The 14,910-nt window shown below is 43.7% G+C and overlaps 1 long non-coding RNA gene across 1 annotated transcript; it reads right to left on the reverse strand.

Moving 5' to 3' along the window:
- Positions 1 to 3,493: 3,493 nt before the first annotated feature.
- Positions 3,494 to 7,319, reverse strand: LOC119336216. The gene is made up of 6 exons (XR_005162287.1): positions 6,913 to 7,319; positions 6,462 to 6,727; positions 5,665 to 6,359; positions 5,075 to 5,501; positions 4,675 to 4,962; positions 3,494 to 4,523 (listed from the first exon to the last, which is right to left on the reverse strand). It is a non-coding gene; the product is annotated as an uncharacterized LOC119336216 (long non-coding RNA).
- Between the last annotated feature and the right edge of the window lie 7,591 nt (positions 7,320 to 14,910).

A 14,910-nucleotide genomic window follows, 5' to 3' on the forward strand; every position in this document is an offset into this window, starting at 1 on the left:
AGGAGGATTCGGGGGTTCCAGGAGGAAGACGAGCGCGAGAGGTCGGCTCGGGTGGTCAGACGCAGCCGTTATATGGGCTGGGCCGAGGCCAACGCGCCGCTGGCATGCTATTTTGGAAAGACTTTTATGTCGGCTTGATAAGCGAATTGGTGATGGCTATACAGCAAAAATCGGACTGGTAATTGGTTGCCACAAAATACTACAATGAGACCAATTGTATGTCTCTCGACTAACCCTCCCTTGTTGGTAAGCGAGCTCAAGGACAACACTAACGCTACACTAATGAGAGAGATTTTGGATCAAAACTTTTTGAATTCAGATATAAGAACTATTTTGAGCATCCCTATATGCACCGATGGATGGACGATTTTTAGGCTTGGAACTTTGAAAAGAGCGGCAATTTCTTCGTGGGCTCAGCTTATCGCATGCTAGCTGATACAAAAAGGCGGTGAGAAGATTGGTTAGAAGGTAATGCAAGCAGCTTAGACTATGAAACACAAGCTAATGCTTGGACCTTGTTGTGGTCTATTAAAGTTCTAGGGAAGATCCGTAACTTTCTGTAAAGACTTGCAAAACACTTTATTCCCACGGAAGATGTCCGACACAGGAGGAATATGTCAGAGGTTGAAAATTGCCAGTTATGTGGAATGCCGGATTCTTGGCATCGCTCACTTTTAGAGTGCTCGATAGCAAGGTGCGTATGGGCCCTAGGGGATGAAGATGTGGCTGACTAAATTCAAGCTTTGACGAAACCGAATGCCAAGCTATGGTTATTTGCACTCATAGAGGAAGTATCGTATGCTAGTTTGATAAAGCTTGTTGTTACCCTCTAGGACATCTGGGTGGTATGGCGTAAAGCGATTCATGAGGGCGTCCTACAAAGCCCTCACGCAACACATGCTTTCGTCATTAACTACATTTCTAAGCTTGACACCATTGAGTTACCTACACGCTCATCGTTGCAAGTTACAAAACCAAGTGACGAGCTTAAGTGTCACGCAACAGTGGATAGCACCCAGCTCAGGAGTGGCAAAGATTCACGTCGATTGATGTAGACACGACCTTGGACGTGCCGATAATTTGGCCCGATCTTTCACGATACAAAGAACTCCTTCGAAATCCACCGATAAAATCTCCCAATTACGTGAGCAGTACACGTAACCTGAAGATGGGGTAACGACGACCAACGAACAATCCCTCGACACACGAGGAACCTTCCGCCAAAGTAGACGTAACCAGCGCGCAACCCGTCGGTGAGGACGGACCTCGAGCCAAGTGCAACTTTCATACAGAAAATTCACACAAAATAGATAACAACGACACCCGAAGAGGGCCGATTAATATTCGATACACATGTTGTCTAACCTGTAGAAAATAACCTCCCTTTTACAAAACTAACCGGCTAGACTTTATAGTAGCTGATTACTAACTTGACCAAAAAGGAATAAAAACTACCATGTGCAAAGCAACCGGAACTCTTATCTATCTAAACCGCCTTTTACATCTCGACAGATCTAATGTAACAAACCGACTAATATTGAAGGTGGACCCCAGCCTGTGTCCGTTAATGACAATATATCACGTATCAATCTCCAAGTCTTGCCACGTTGAGAAACTTTGTTTTTACATGGAAGTGGCAAGAATAGAAATAAATCCATGTCCTTTACGTTGTTGACCTGACTAAATAAATCACGGATCGTTTGGCCCATTGCATCACCGTAGGTTCTCATCTCTTTCCAAGCATTAATGCATGTTGATTTCTCCTTGCCAAAACGAGCCTGATCAATATTGCATGCATGCCTCCTGTCTTGATTAAGCGTTTCACCTTGCGTGTAATTATTGTCTTTTAAAACATGCACGTCCAGAGACTTTTCTTTCTTTAACCATTTGACATCCAATAGTATTTTGTGAACATCAGCAACACTTGCATCCGCCATATCATCAGCTGCTACCACCATAGTTAAATTACTCATGGTCGTGTCATCCTCTCCCCCTTGAATCAAAACCGCCCTCGGTTTTGGGTCGATGTCCTCAACAATACCTTTATTTGTAGACTGAAAAATGATTGTGGAAACTTCAGCAGCTTCGACCTCCTTCTTCTTTACTTGTGACGCAGCTTGAGCAATATCACGCTTCTGACGATCCACCTTATACTGATCAAATGTGTACGAGTCAAGCGGTACATAGTGTCCTCCATGAGCAAAAGAAAATTCTCCAACTGAATGATATGTTAATTGTCTTTTATCCGTCCATGGTTTTCCTAGCATTATCGAACATGTATGCATGTGCATAGGAAGCACATCACACATGATCAGATCACCATATCCGCATAAACTGAACTGCACCTCGACGCGATGCATAATCTTGACAAACTTGTCCTTCCACCAAAACTCATACAGTTCTTGATGTTCAATCAATGGCAGGTTCAAAGCATCAACCATAGTCCGACTCACTAAATTCATCCCAGAATAGCAATTCATCAAGGTTGCACAACTCGCCGGCCCTACACGCACACGCGTAAAGCATTGGTACCACGGCAAGGCACGCAATGGATCCTTCTCCGCTGACATCATTATTTGCGAGCTACAATCTTTCCTCATGATAAAAAAATCAGTACAACTCGAAGAAAAATATTGTAGCGTGAACAACCTTTGCTCTGAATACCAACTGATGTAGACACGACCTTGGACATGCCGATAATTTGGCCCAATCTTTCACGATACAAAGAACTCCTTCGAAATCCACCGATAAAATCTCCCAATTACGTGAGCAGTACACGTAACCTGAAGATGGGGTAACGACGACCAACGAACAATCCCTCGACACACGAGGAACCTTCCGCCAAAGTAGACGTAACCAGCGCGCAACCCGTCGGTGACGACGGACCTCGAGCCAAGTGCAACTTTCATATAGAAAATTCACACAAAATAGATAACAACGACACCCGAAGAGGGCCGATTAATATTCGACACACATGTTGTCTAACCTGTAGAAAATAACCTCCCTTTTACAAAACTAACCAGCTAGACTTTATAGTAGCTGATTACTAACTTGACCAACAAGGAATAAAAACTACCATGTGCAAAGCAACCAGAACTCTCGGAAATTCATTGGCGTGCTCGTCCACGCCTGCTCACGGTATCTCCGAGCGTTGTTTTGCGATGGGATCTGGACTGGTCACCGTAGTGAAGGAGTATAAGCAGGATAGTTAATGCGTATGCACAGGACGTAGTCGTGACGATCGTTAGGATAGGATGGACGGAGGTACAGGACAAACGGACGGGTGTTGAGGTACAGGACGAACGGACGGGTGTCAAGGTACTGAAGTGGGCGAGCTTGCCGCCGATATCATCGAGGACGAGGCCGGCATGTTTGGACACAAGTTCAGGCAGTGGCCACATGGAGGGAGTATTCTTACATGCATAGTTTGTCAGTATGGGTGCAGACCAGCGGTCAAGTAAGCGTTGTGAAAGGTGGCAATACTTAAGGCACCGAATGGAAAGGGTTTTTTCCCTTTAATTTTCGAATGAAATACAGAAGAGCATCGGCAATTGACAGAGCTGATGCAAGGATTTAACCCATGGAAATGGCCATGTTATATGCGGGAGAGAGAGATACAGAAAGTCATGAACAACACTGCTGACCTTGATAAGTGCCGGTCAGGATTATTGAAATAGTTTTACTGATTCATGGCTATGCAGCCCTCAACATTACTAGACGCTACAGAACTATTACGCCTACGGAGCCGATGACAACGCAACAGAAATCAGTTTTTTCTAGATGGAAATCTGCTCCAAAGTTGCATTTTCAACAACATGCATCACTACTTTAGGTTTGTTGCAGATGTTCTTCTTGTGTCCACCACCACCGCAGTTTGAACATTTGGCCTCTTTCCTGTCTTTGCGAGGGAGATCACCCCTCTGCGAACATGTAGTACTCTTGTGCCCTGCTCCACGGCATATACTGCAGAAACGAGTACGTTTGCTTGTGCCAGAACCATCATGAGCTTTTCCATTTGTTGCGTCCTTGAATCTTTTGCTTTTTGCACATCGATCATCATATGGAGGCTTGTCCCTGCTGGTAGTAGGTCTTCCTGGTTTATGCTTTCGTTCTGGAGGCTTTAAGCCGATGAAATTTCCAACAACACTACCTTCAGCATTGCTCTCTTCATGACTTTCTGCTGCATGCATTGGAATCAGCTCCTTGTCTTTTCCCTTATCTGAATGAATTCTGTCTTCAAGCCCCATCCCGATGCGGACGCTGGCCATGGGCGTCAGTGTATCCATTTCTTTCTTCAGCATTTCCATTGCACATTCATAAGTCGATGTGTTGGCATCACCAAGATGGACAACTTCAAGTGCATGAGTGTATAAATTCGAGTGCTTGAATGTTATAGAGTTGACATTAATCCTATCTTTCTGAAGGTGCGCAAGATGATCTGGCAACACATCCCTTGCATCCTTTGTCCAGCGTTTCAGAATGTGCTTTGCTGGTATCTGATCCATTCCAAGGACATCAAGGACCTGCACAGTGACATTTTTTAGGATGGTTTTTCTCCGTTTGCTGCAATCAAGCGACAATAACCTTTTTGCGTAGTTGTTGCATACAGAATGAGTGTGAAACAAGAAGAAAGAAAACAAGGATACACTATTTTGATGGATTAATTACATTTACCTTCAATGCGTGGCAGGAAAGCAAGCATGTGTGTTCAAAATTACCACACTCGCACAGTATCGCTGCGCCATCATCAATAACCTCAACCTTTGTAGACTATTCTGCACCATTTTTCATGCCTTTCTGGGTGGTGTCTTCGTGCTAGATATGATTTCCATCTGCTTACCTCCTCTATCTTGTATTGCCCTGCTTCATACAGTACTTCACCAAATTTCTCAAACATAGCTCGGGTGTATACATCGCTAGCATGCTGCTCGAGTGGTATGTTCATCCTCACAATGGTGCATTCTGGAAATGAAATAGGTCAGAAGGAATGCTTTTCACGGATGTTCCTGTGGTGATGACAGAGTTTTTTTTTCCTTTGTTAGTGAATTTATGAAAATTTAAAATGAAAACTTACTATCATAGTGTGCCTTTCCTCGTAGTTCTCAGCTGCTTCTCTATCGAAAAGAAGCCTCATATATTGCCGCACGAATAGGTGCATGGGGCAGCTTGCTGGAACATAGGTTTTGATTATATGGTTTGCACTCACGCTGCGTTGTGTGCTGGTCATTTTTGCACAGAATTTGCCATTGAAGTATGGTTTTGCCCATTTTTCTCTTGTCTCATAGATCTGAGTCAAGTAAGGGTGCTTCTGCAAACCGTGTGTTTCCGTCAGTTGCTTCCATGTTGTGTATTATCTTGTGGAATTCCATTCGGAACTTGCTCCTCTTTGTGTAATGTGCTCCAAGAGATTCTTGCCTTTTTTAAGATGTGCCACTTACACCAGCGATGTGTTGTGTTGGGCATCACTTTCTCTATTGCTATTTCCATAGCTCTGCACTGGTCTATAGACACATAATGAAATGAGTCATTTCTGTTAGGATTATCATCATTGCATAGAAAACCATATTATTATTTTTGCAATATATGGGAACCAATGCAATGTGAGATTCTAATATAGGAAACTAAATGAAGAATTTCAGAATTGTTTTGTGTAAGGATCCACACCTGTTAGTATGGTTTGAGGATGCTTGCTTGCCGCCCATCATACAGATAAACTTAATGAACACCCGTTCAAATGTTTCCATTGTCTCATCTCTGACTAAAACTCCTCCGAATATGACACTTTGGAAATGACTGTTGACCCCAACAAACAACCCAAATGGCATATCATACATGTCTGTACGGTATGTCGTATCAAAAGTTATCGCATCTCCAAAATAATGGTACTGTGCCCTGCTTGCGCCTGTCGACCGTAACAGATTTCGTATGTGACCGTCCGTATCTGGTTGTACTCTGTAGTACAACCCAGAATCTTTGGATCCCAATTCAGCAAAAACTTCCATTGTCTTTCTAACGTCATCATCTGCCTGATCCCGGCTTATCTGTCCACAAAGGCCCCTCAAAGCTCTCTTGCTGAAAGGAACACTGCTCATGGAGCCAAAGAAACTGCCAATTATGTTGTAGACTTTGCCAATGCTAATATTATTTGCACAAAGCTGCTTGATAACATCTTGTGTATAGATGTCGATATGTCTATGCGAGGGCTAATATATTTTCTGGCCACACTTATCTATAAGAGAGTGGTTGTGGAATTCCCTGTGCTCGCTTATGTACCATCCGTTGTTCTTTGAGCGTAGCAACCTTATCATTGCTGGACATCTGCATCGGCAAGACCTTGTGTTACTTCTTGTTGGTACGCCCTGCATTTTTTTGGTGACACCAACAGCATGTGAGGATTTTTTTTGTGTCAATGAGAACAGTTAAAGAGTATGTTCAGGCTGGAATTGGGAAGAATCACTAACCGAGCAGCCGCAAACTATTTCTTGCATACATTTTGTTCTCTCCACGTTTAATCTGCTTTTTCCGTATCCAACACCAAAGCCAATTTCCCAAAAATACAGATTGTAGTAGTCGTACGCTTCTCCAAGTGAATCAAATCTGTCTCCGACAACAGGTATTACAACCGTTTCCCTCTTCTTCTCTGCGTAGCATCTCAGTGTTTTTTGAAGTGCGCTTATTCTGCTAGCACATGGAGGACGCTCAAAGAGGTGCTCGGCCAGTACGTACTCTGTGAGAACAACAGATGGTTCAGCAGTACGCAAATCAAAATATTTTTCAAGTAATAAGTCATGGCACACGAACTTCTCCAGCAGCTAGTAAGAGTAATGCATTTTTGCGTTCAGAGACATGAGATCTGTGGAGTTCTTTTGGAAATGAATAGTAGTTTCAGTTCATTGATAAATCAGATGATACCTTTTTGTCCAGCCAGGGGCTTGGGGGTCGTCTTTGCCGGCCGACTGCTCTGAGGTTGACGCCGGTAAGTTGAGCCCTTCGCAGCTGCTGTTCACATCTAGTTGTATCGTCATCGTCGCATCGCCTATGTCAGCAAGGCTCGACTGTGCGGCTGTGCCCACGAGCGTTTAGGTGGTTGCAGTGTCGAGTACATCCTCACCGCCGCCAAGCTCCGGCAAGAGAGACTTTGAAGAGGAGCGGCGATAGGACAGTCGGCCGCACAGACAGATCCGCGATGAATCCCTCAGTCATACTGAAAGCGGACAGTAAGAGGAGTCAAAATCCTAAAATAACGAAGTTACCTGTCAACCGGATCTGACAAAAACTCGAAGCCGCCGCCCGCGGCATCCACCGTCGCCATTGCTCTGTTTTCCAGTTTGGTCGAAGGAAGGGAGTGAGGAGCAGGGGCGGGGGGCGAGGCGCGATCTAAGCGAGATCTGTTTCTTTTTTTTACCCGCATCTGGTCGTGCCCGGGCGGTGCGCTAGGTGGAGGACGGATGCGCATAAACATCCGACGGGCCACGCAGTCAACCAGCCCACCGTCTACGTGCCGGTGTACCGTCATGCGCGTTATGTTCAAACGGTACAGGTAGCACCATGCGGTCACGGAGTCGTTACATATACCGGCGAGTTGCCCGTATATGCCTGTTCCGCTGTACGTACGTACATCCTGGCCCATAGGTGCCATTGAATGCGTGCTTCCATCCGGCCGCGTTCCATTGGCACACCTACCGTGAGCAAGCGAGCCCGTGAGCACCATCGCCGTGCTCCCAGAACTCTTATCTATCTAAACCGCCTTTTACATCTCGGCAGATCTAATGTAACAAACCGACTAATATTGAAGGTGGACCCCAGCCTGTGTCCTTTAATGACAGTATATCACGTATCAATCTCCAAGTCTTGCCACGTTGAGAAACTTTGTTTTTACATGGAAGTGGCAAGAATAGAAATAAATCCCTGTCCTTTACGTTGTTGACCTGACTAAATAAATCACGGATCGTTTGGCCCATTGCATCACGGTAGGTTCTCATCTCTTTCCAAGCATTAATGCATGTTGATTTCTCCTTGCCAAAACGAGCCTGATCAATATTGCATGCATGCCTCCTGTCTTGATTAAGCGTTTCACCTTGCGTGTAATTATTGTCTTTTAAAACATGCACGTCCAGAGACTTTTCTTTCTTTAACCATTTGACATCCAATAGTATTTTGTGAACATCAGCAACACGTGCATCTGCCATATCATCAGCTGCCACCACCATAGTTAAATTACTCATGGTCGTGTCATCCTCTCCCCCTTGAATCAAAACCGCCCTCGGTTTTGGGTCGATGTCCTCAACAATACCTTTATTTGTAGACTGAAAAATGACTGTGGAAACTTCAGCAGCTTCGACCTCCTTCTTCTTTACTTGTGACGCAGCTTGAGCAATATCACGCTTCTGACGATCCACCTTATACTGATCAAATGTGTACGAGTCAAGCGGTACATAGTGTCCTCCATGAGCAAAAGAAAATTCTCCAACTGAATGATATGTTAATTGTCTTTTATCCGTCCATGGTTTTCCTAGCATTATCGAACATGTATGCATGTGCATAGGAAGCACATCACACATGATCAGATCACCATATCCGCATAAACTGAACTGCACCTCGACGTGATGCATAATCTTGACAAACTTGTCCTTCCACCAAAGCTCATACGGTTCTTGATGTTCAATCAATGGCAGGTTCAAAGCATCAACCATAGTCCGACTCACTAAATTCATCCCAGAATAGCAATTCATCAAGGTTGCACAACTCGCCGGCCCTACACGCACACGCGTAAAGCATTGGTACCACGGCAAGGCACGCAATGGATCCTTCTCCGCTGACATCATTATTTGCGAGCTACAATCTTTCCTCATGATAAAAAAAATCAGTACAACTCGAAGAAAAATATTATACCGTGAACAACCTTTCCTCTGAATACCAACTGATGTAGACACGACCTTGGACGTGCCGATAATTTGGCCCGATCTTTCACGATACAAAGAACTCCTTCGAAATCCACCGATAAAATCTCCCAATTACGTGAGCAGTACACGTAACCTGAAGATGGGGTAACGACGACCAACGAACAATCCCTCGACACACGAGGAACCTTCCGCCAAAGTAGAAGTAGCCAGCGCGCAACCCGTCGGTGACAACGGACCTCGAGCCAAGTGCAACTTTCATACAGAAAATTCACACAAAATAGATAACAACGACACCCGAAGAGGGCCGATTAATATTCGATACACATGTTGTCTAACCTGTAGAAAATAACCTCCCTTTTACAAAACTAACCGGCTAGACTTTATAGTAGTTGATTACTAACTTGACCAACAAGGAATAAAAACTACCATGTGCAAAGCAACCGGAACTCTTATCTATCTAAACCGCCTTTTACATCTCGGCAGATCTAATGTAACAAACCGACTAATATTGAAGGTGGACCCCAGCCTGTGTCCTTTAATGACAGTATATCACGTATCAATCTCCAAGTCTTGCCACGTTGAGAAACTTTGTTTTTACATGGAAGTGGCAAGAATAGAAATAAATCCATGTCCTTTACGTTGTTGACCTGACTAAATAAATCACGGATCGTTTGGCCCATTGCATCACCGTAGGTTCTCATCTCTTTCCAAGCATTAATGCATGTTGATTTCTCCTTGCCAAAACGAGCCTGATCAATATTGCATGCATGCCTCCTGTCTTGATTAAGTGTTTCACCTTGCGTGTAATTATTGTCTTTTAAAACATGCACGTCGAGAGACTTTTCTTTCTTTAACCATTTGACATCCAATAATATTTTGTGAACATCAGCAACACTTGCATCCGCCATATCATCAGCTGCCACCACCATAGTTAAATTACTCATGGTCGTGTCATCGATGGAGGACTTTCACGAGATGGAAGTAGTGGGGCAGCAGCGACAATATGCCGCGACCATTCGGGATTATTTTGGGGGTCATCAGCTATGGTTTTCAGTGACTTAGTTGGCTCAGCGACGCTAGAGGCACTGGCCTGCCATGAAGCTTTAGCTATTGCGCTGGATTTATCCCTTGACCGGATCGTCATCGTATGCGACAACAAGACAATTGTGAAGGAGAAAAGAAATGGTACAGAAGGAAGGGACAATTCTATTGTTAAGGGGATATCCGCTCGTGCATGATATTTCACTACTTGCGGGTTTATTTTTGAATGTCGTAGTTCGAACTTTGATGCTCATAATTTAGCTAAATTTTCCTATTCTTTAGATGTGGGTCGCCATTTATGGATGGGATTACCCCACGACCCTTTTGTCATTCCTATAAACCGAACACCTAGTTATCAATAAAATGTGGTTTACCTCTAAAACAACTTCAACACGCCGATCCAAACGGACGCGCGTCCGTTTTTCGTCTGCCTGCCGACCCATTTCCGACCCAATTTTGAGCCTGATTTGCGTCGACGCGGACACGAGGCGGACACGCACGCCACACGCCTAGTTCTCCCCCTGGCCCGCTAGTCAGTGGCACATTGACCATCCTCTTCCACCCATATCGACAGCAAACCCTCGTGTAACACCTCTAGTGTCATACTATAGTGACATCACACTAATGGTGCCATGTTATCAAGTTTGACTAAGCAAAATTGCCACTTGAGAAAAATCAAATCCAAATTCCATTTGAAATACAAGTCAGTTATTTACTTCTTCTGTCATGCAAGAAAAATAGTTCATAATATTGCAAATATTCACTGAGTAATTGTCATGGACAAATCAACATTTTATAAAGTGAATAAATGCCTTAACCTAATTAAAACAGTGCCCAAAACAACATTTATATCCTTTTCTAATTTATGAAAATTCCAAACTAATTCAAATCCCTCCCAAACTTTTTGTGGCAGTGAGGCATATTGCATACTGATTTTTGGGACCAACCACACATTTTACAAAAATGATTTGTTGCTATAAGAAAATACAAAACATAAAAGAAAAGAAAACAGAAAAACAAAAGAGAAAAAAAAAGAAAAGGAAAAGGAAAAAAGAAAAAAACCCTGTGTTGACGCTCAAAAGTGGCACGATCATAAAGCAGCATGCCGGAGTAGAAAAGCTTGCCGGGGAGAAAACCTTGCCGGGGTAAAACCTTGCCGGTGTGAAATCTTGCCGGTGTGAAAGCTTGCCGGGTAGAAACCTTGCCGGTGTGGAAAGCTTATCTGGGTGGAAAGCTTGCCGGGATGGAGGCTGTGATAGTCAATCCGACGAGAAGTTGAAGATGGGCTCAAAAGGTTATTCAGATGGTCTCGGATGGAAAAGTATTCTACACGGAAGTTGTGCGTCTCGTCGAAGCAATCGATTTTGATATAAAGATCGTCCCAATCCAAGATTGTATGCAAAAGTTAGAGCCCGCACAGCACGATCCTCCAGTGAGCAAAATATGACGCCCGAAATCACACACATATGTGGGTATGTCTGATGAGCTGCGTGAATAATTAGCTGTTTTGCGCGAGTGATTTGACCCTCGATACGATCTCTGATTAAAAAACCTTCAACATGAAAGTTGTTCGTCACGTCGAAACGGTCAAGATTGCTTTTGGACTCGTTTCCATCCAAGGTCGTTTACCACCACAAAAAATACCCGCAAGGTGCAGCCAGTTTAAACCGAACAGTTTTGGAAAGTTCGGATAAAACCAATCCGAATTTGACTAGAGTTTTGGACGTGAATCCAAGCCTTTTCCTTACACGGGAAGTCCAGCCGCCTCTTATATACCTAAGGGGTGACGGCCGATTGAACAACACCTATCAAACCAACCAATCTGTTACACTTTTGTGTTCATCTATCTTTATTCCCTACCCTTGTATCTTTCTTTCTCGTTCTTCGTTCGTTCTTCGCATTGGAGGGCAGCGATCCACGAGGCTCTAGGGGCGAGCGAATCGACCTAGGGCAGCCCATAGCCGCTGCACTCCCTGACGGGGTCCCTCCCGGGCGTCTGGGGTTTCGGGTCTGCAAAAGCACCTGTCGACTGTCTTGCGTATCGCGCTGTCGGTCGGGTCTCCTTTGACGTGAGCTGCGGTGCATCACCCCCGGCGTCGAGGGTACACGTGACGTGTTCGTGTGTCAATACACTTTTTGGCGACTCCGCTGGGGACGAAGCTTTGAACAGTCTTCAGCCTGTTCTTGTTACAAGGAGAGCGTCATCAAGCGGTTGCAATCTACAACGGTAACATGCATCATCAATCTCCTTACGTAGATGCAAATAGACATTATGTTGATGTTGCTAGATCTTTCAATGGACATGTCGGCTAGGCCTAACGAGCAAAGTCCGACTAGTTATTCCGTTGGAGAAACTTGGAATTTACAGAATCGCGACATGCAACTTATGAATCTGAACTTTCGTGCATCAGCAACATCTTTCAATATGCTGGTGAACAACACGATTTGTTCGAGTGATCAATATATGACACCTCATGTACAGGAGGGAGTTTCACAGTTTTATCCATCGGCAGCCGACTCGCAATATGCGAGTTCATCCCCAAACATGCCGATGGATGGGGGCATCGGCCATGCTTCCATTAGCTATTTGGCTGGTTATCCTCAATCATCATATACTACACCTCATGAGATTAATTGTTCAGTGGCATATGAAACTAAAAATATTCATGACTCGGCTCACCGTCGCGGTTATGGCCGAGTGAATGGAGATTCTGTAGGAGCATATGTGCCTAATATTGCAGGAGATGAGGTGACTCTGGTTGCATTAAAAAGTTTAGCCCAAAATAAAGAGATTAGTGCTATTTGCCTTGAGCAACACGACAAGGGATTGGTTCCTGATTATGAGGCAATAAGAGCTAGGGTTTTGAAAGAATATGAAGTGTTGCCGATTGATCAAATTGGCGAGAGAAAATATTCAACAACAATGCACATGCCTTCACCTATCATTGCAGCATGTTATACACCCCCTATACAATCGAAAAATTTCGGCAACATCACTTCATTGGCAAAAGATCCTAAAAGTGTTGGGGGGCAAGCCGGTCCAAGCAGGGCTGATTTTAAAGAAAAATATGTGGCCCAAGCGGACAAGATCAAGCCAAAGCTCCCAGGGAATAGCATTAACGAATTTACTACACCTACCCTTGAGGAATTACCAGCAAAATATTGACAGGCTTATGAAGAACTCAAGAAGAAGCGTGGAGAGGAAGATTTGCGAGAATATGTCAAGTGCCTTCCTCCATGCAGCAACCATGTTGGCCCTTTTGCACTGTTGAGGCAAGATAAAAAAGAAGCTTTGCAAGAAAATCAACAAAAAAGGATTCACTCGGCTAATACAGTGGATTCGGTTGAAACCAGATTGAGCACTGAGATAGCTAATGCCGAGTGCATCAAGCCATTTATTACCAAGTGTACCAAAATAGAAGATGCAAGCTTCGCTGAGCAAAGGAACGACAAATGCAGCAAATTGGCTGTCCTTGATTTTTCTAGATGTAAGGGAGCTTACATGCTCCCCTATGAGTTTCATGCCAAAAATATTGATGAGCATCAAGAACAAAGTAATATGGCCGAACACAGTTCAGTTAATGATGAACATCAAGAACAAGAAAATGCAGCCGAGCAAAGTTCAACTGACAAAGAGCATCCGAGTAAAATCTACTCAGGCAATCCGACTGAAATATACTCGGGCAATCCGAGTGAAATCTACTCAGACAATCCGAGTGATGAAGCACGAGATCCAGAAAAAGAGGACGGGACATTGGAGAATTATTCAGAAGTGGAGCAAGGTATTGTTCCAGTGGTGCAACCATCTCTTCCTTCCAACGTCTTCACGAAGGTACACCTAGCAGATAGTTTATTCAATTTTCGATTCGGTCAAAATCATATTGTTGATGCACCTGTTAGTAAGATTCTAATTAATTTTGAAAGACCAATTGAAATGAGTAATCTGTTTGTTTGGAATAATCTTGTGACTAATCATGATAGTCAACACATGGTATCATTCATAGAGGCTAATAGTGACAACTTATCGCAATCAAAGTTGTTCCTGTCATGCCAACTGAATTTTATATTCATATGGACAACTTTGTTTGTTTCATGCCTGGCTAACATTTGGTCTTGGATGAGACGTATATTCTGTAATTATTTTGGTTGCAGGAATATAAAGCAAGGTTCAAAGTTTTCTAGGATAGCCGATTCAAAAGCATCGGGAAAAGAGAACGAGAATCAATGCATAGCCGAGTCGGATGATGTTAAAATGACACCGCTCGGTTGTTTTGTATCGAAGTCGATATCACAATATCGGTTAATGGACCAGGAGTGTACATCTAGTGCAAGCATAGTTGATCACATCATCGGTACATCGTTGACTAATCCTATTATTATAATTGATCACGATGTCGAGTCGTTAAGACAAGAGAAAATGCAATGTTCGCTTGAGGAAAATGTCAAAGACTGCAAGATGATCCATCAAGTCACACAATCAGTCAACACAAGACAATTGGAGTTTGTTGAAGCACGAGCATATGGCCAGTCATATCAGATTGGTCTTGATGGCGATCAAATGTTGACTCGGCTATCTCAAGCCAATTCATCTAAAGGTCAACAGGTACACAACAATGATGACGGGTCAAGTCTCCGAGCAAGGATATGGTTAAAAAGTGCATCAACAAAAATCTTGAAGACGGGAACTCCATCAAAGTTACAATGGCGACATCTAGCACTGGGGGCAACGAGAAAATTCAAAGACCGATGCATGCACAACTAAAGAAAGCAAAGGCAATGGTAAGCACAAAGGTAAAAAGCCAAAAGTCACTTTTGCGCAGTTATTAGAAAAATATCAGGAAATAAGTGAGGCAAAGAGTGTTTATCGGCCGAGTGAAACAAAAGCATTTGAAGAAACAAAAGCATCGAAGTCACCCTCAAGGCATAATTTTGAAGATCGGGGTTGACCAAGGAAGAAGTTGAGCAA

This window comes from Triticum dicoccoides, chromosome 7B (assembly GCF_002162155.2).
Source record: "Triticum dicoccoides isolate Atlit2015 ecotype Zavitan chromosome 7B, WEW_v2.0, whole genome shotgun sequence".
NCBI classification, from domain to species: Eukaryota; Viridiplantae; Streptophyta; class Magnoliopsida; order Poales; family Poaceae; genus Triticum; species Triticum dicoccoides.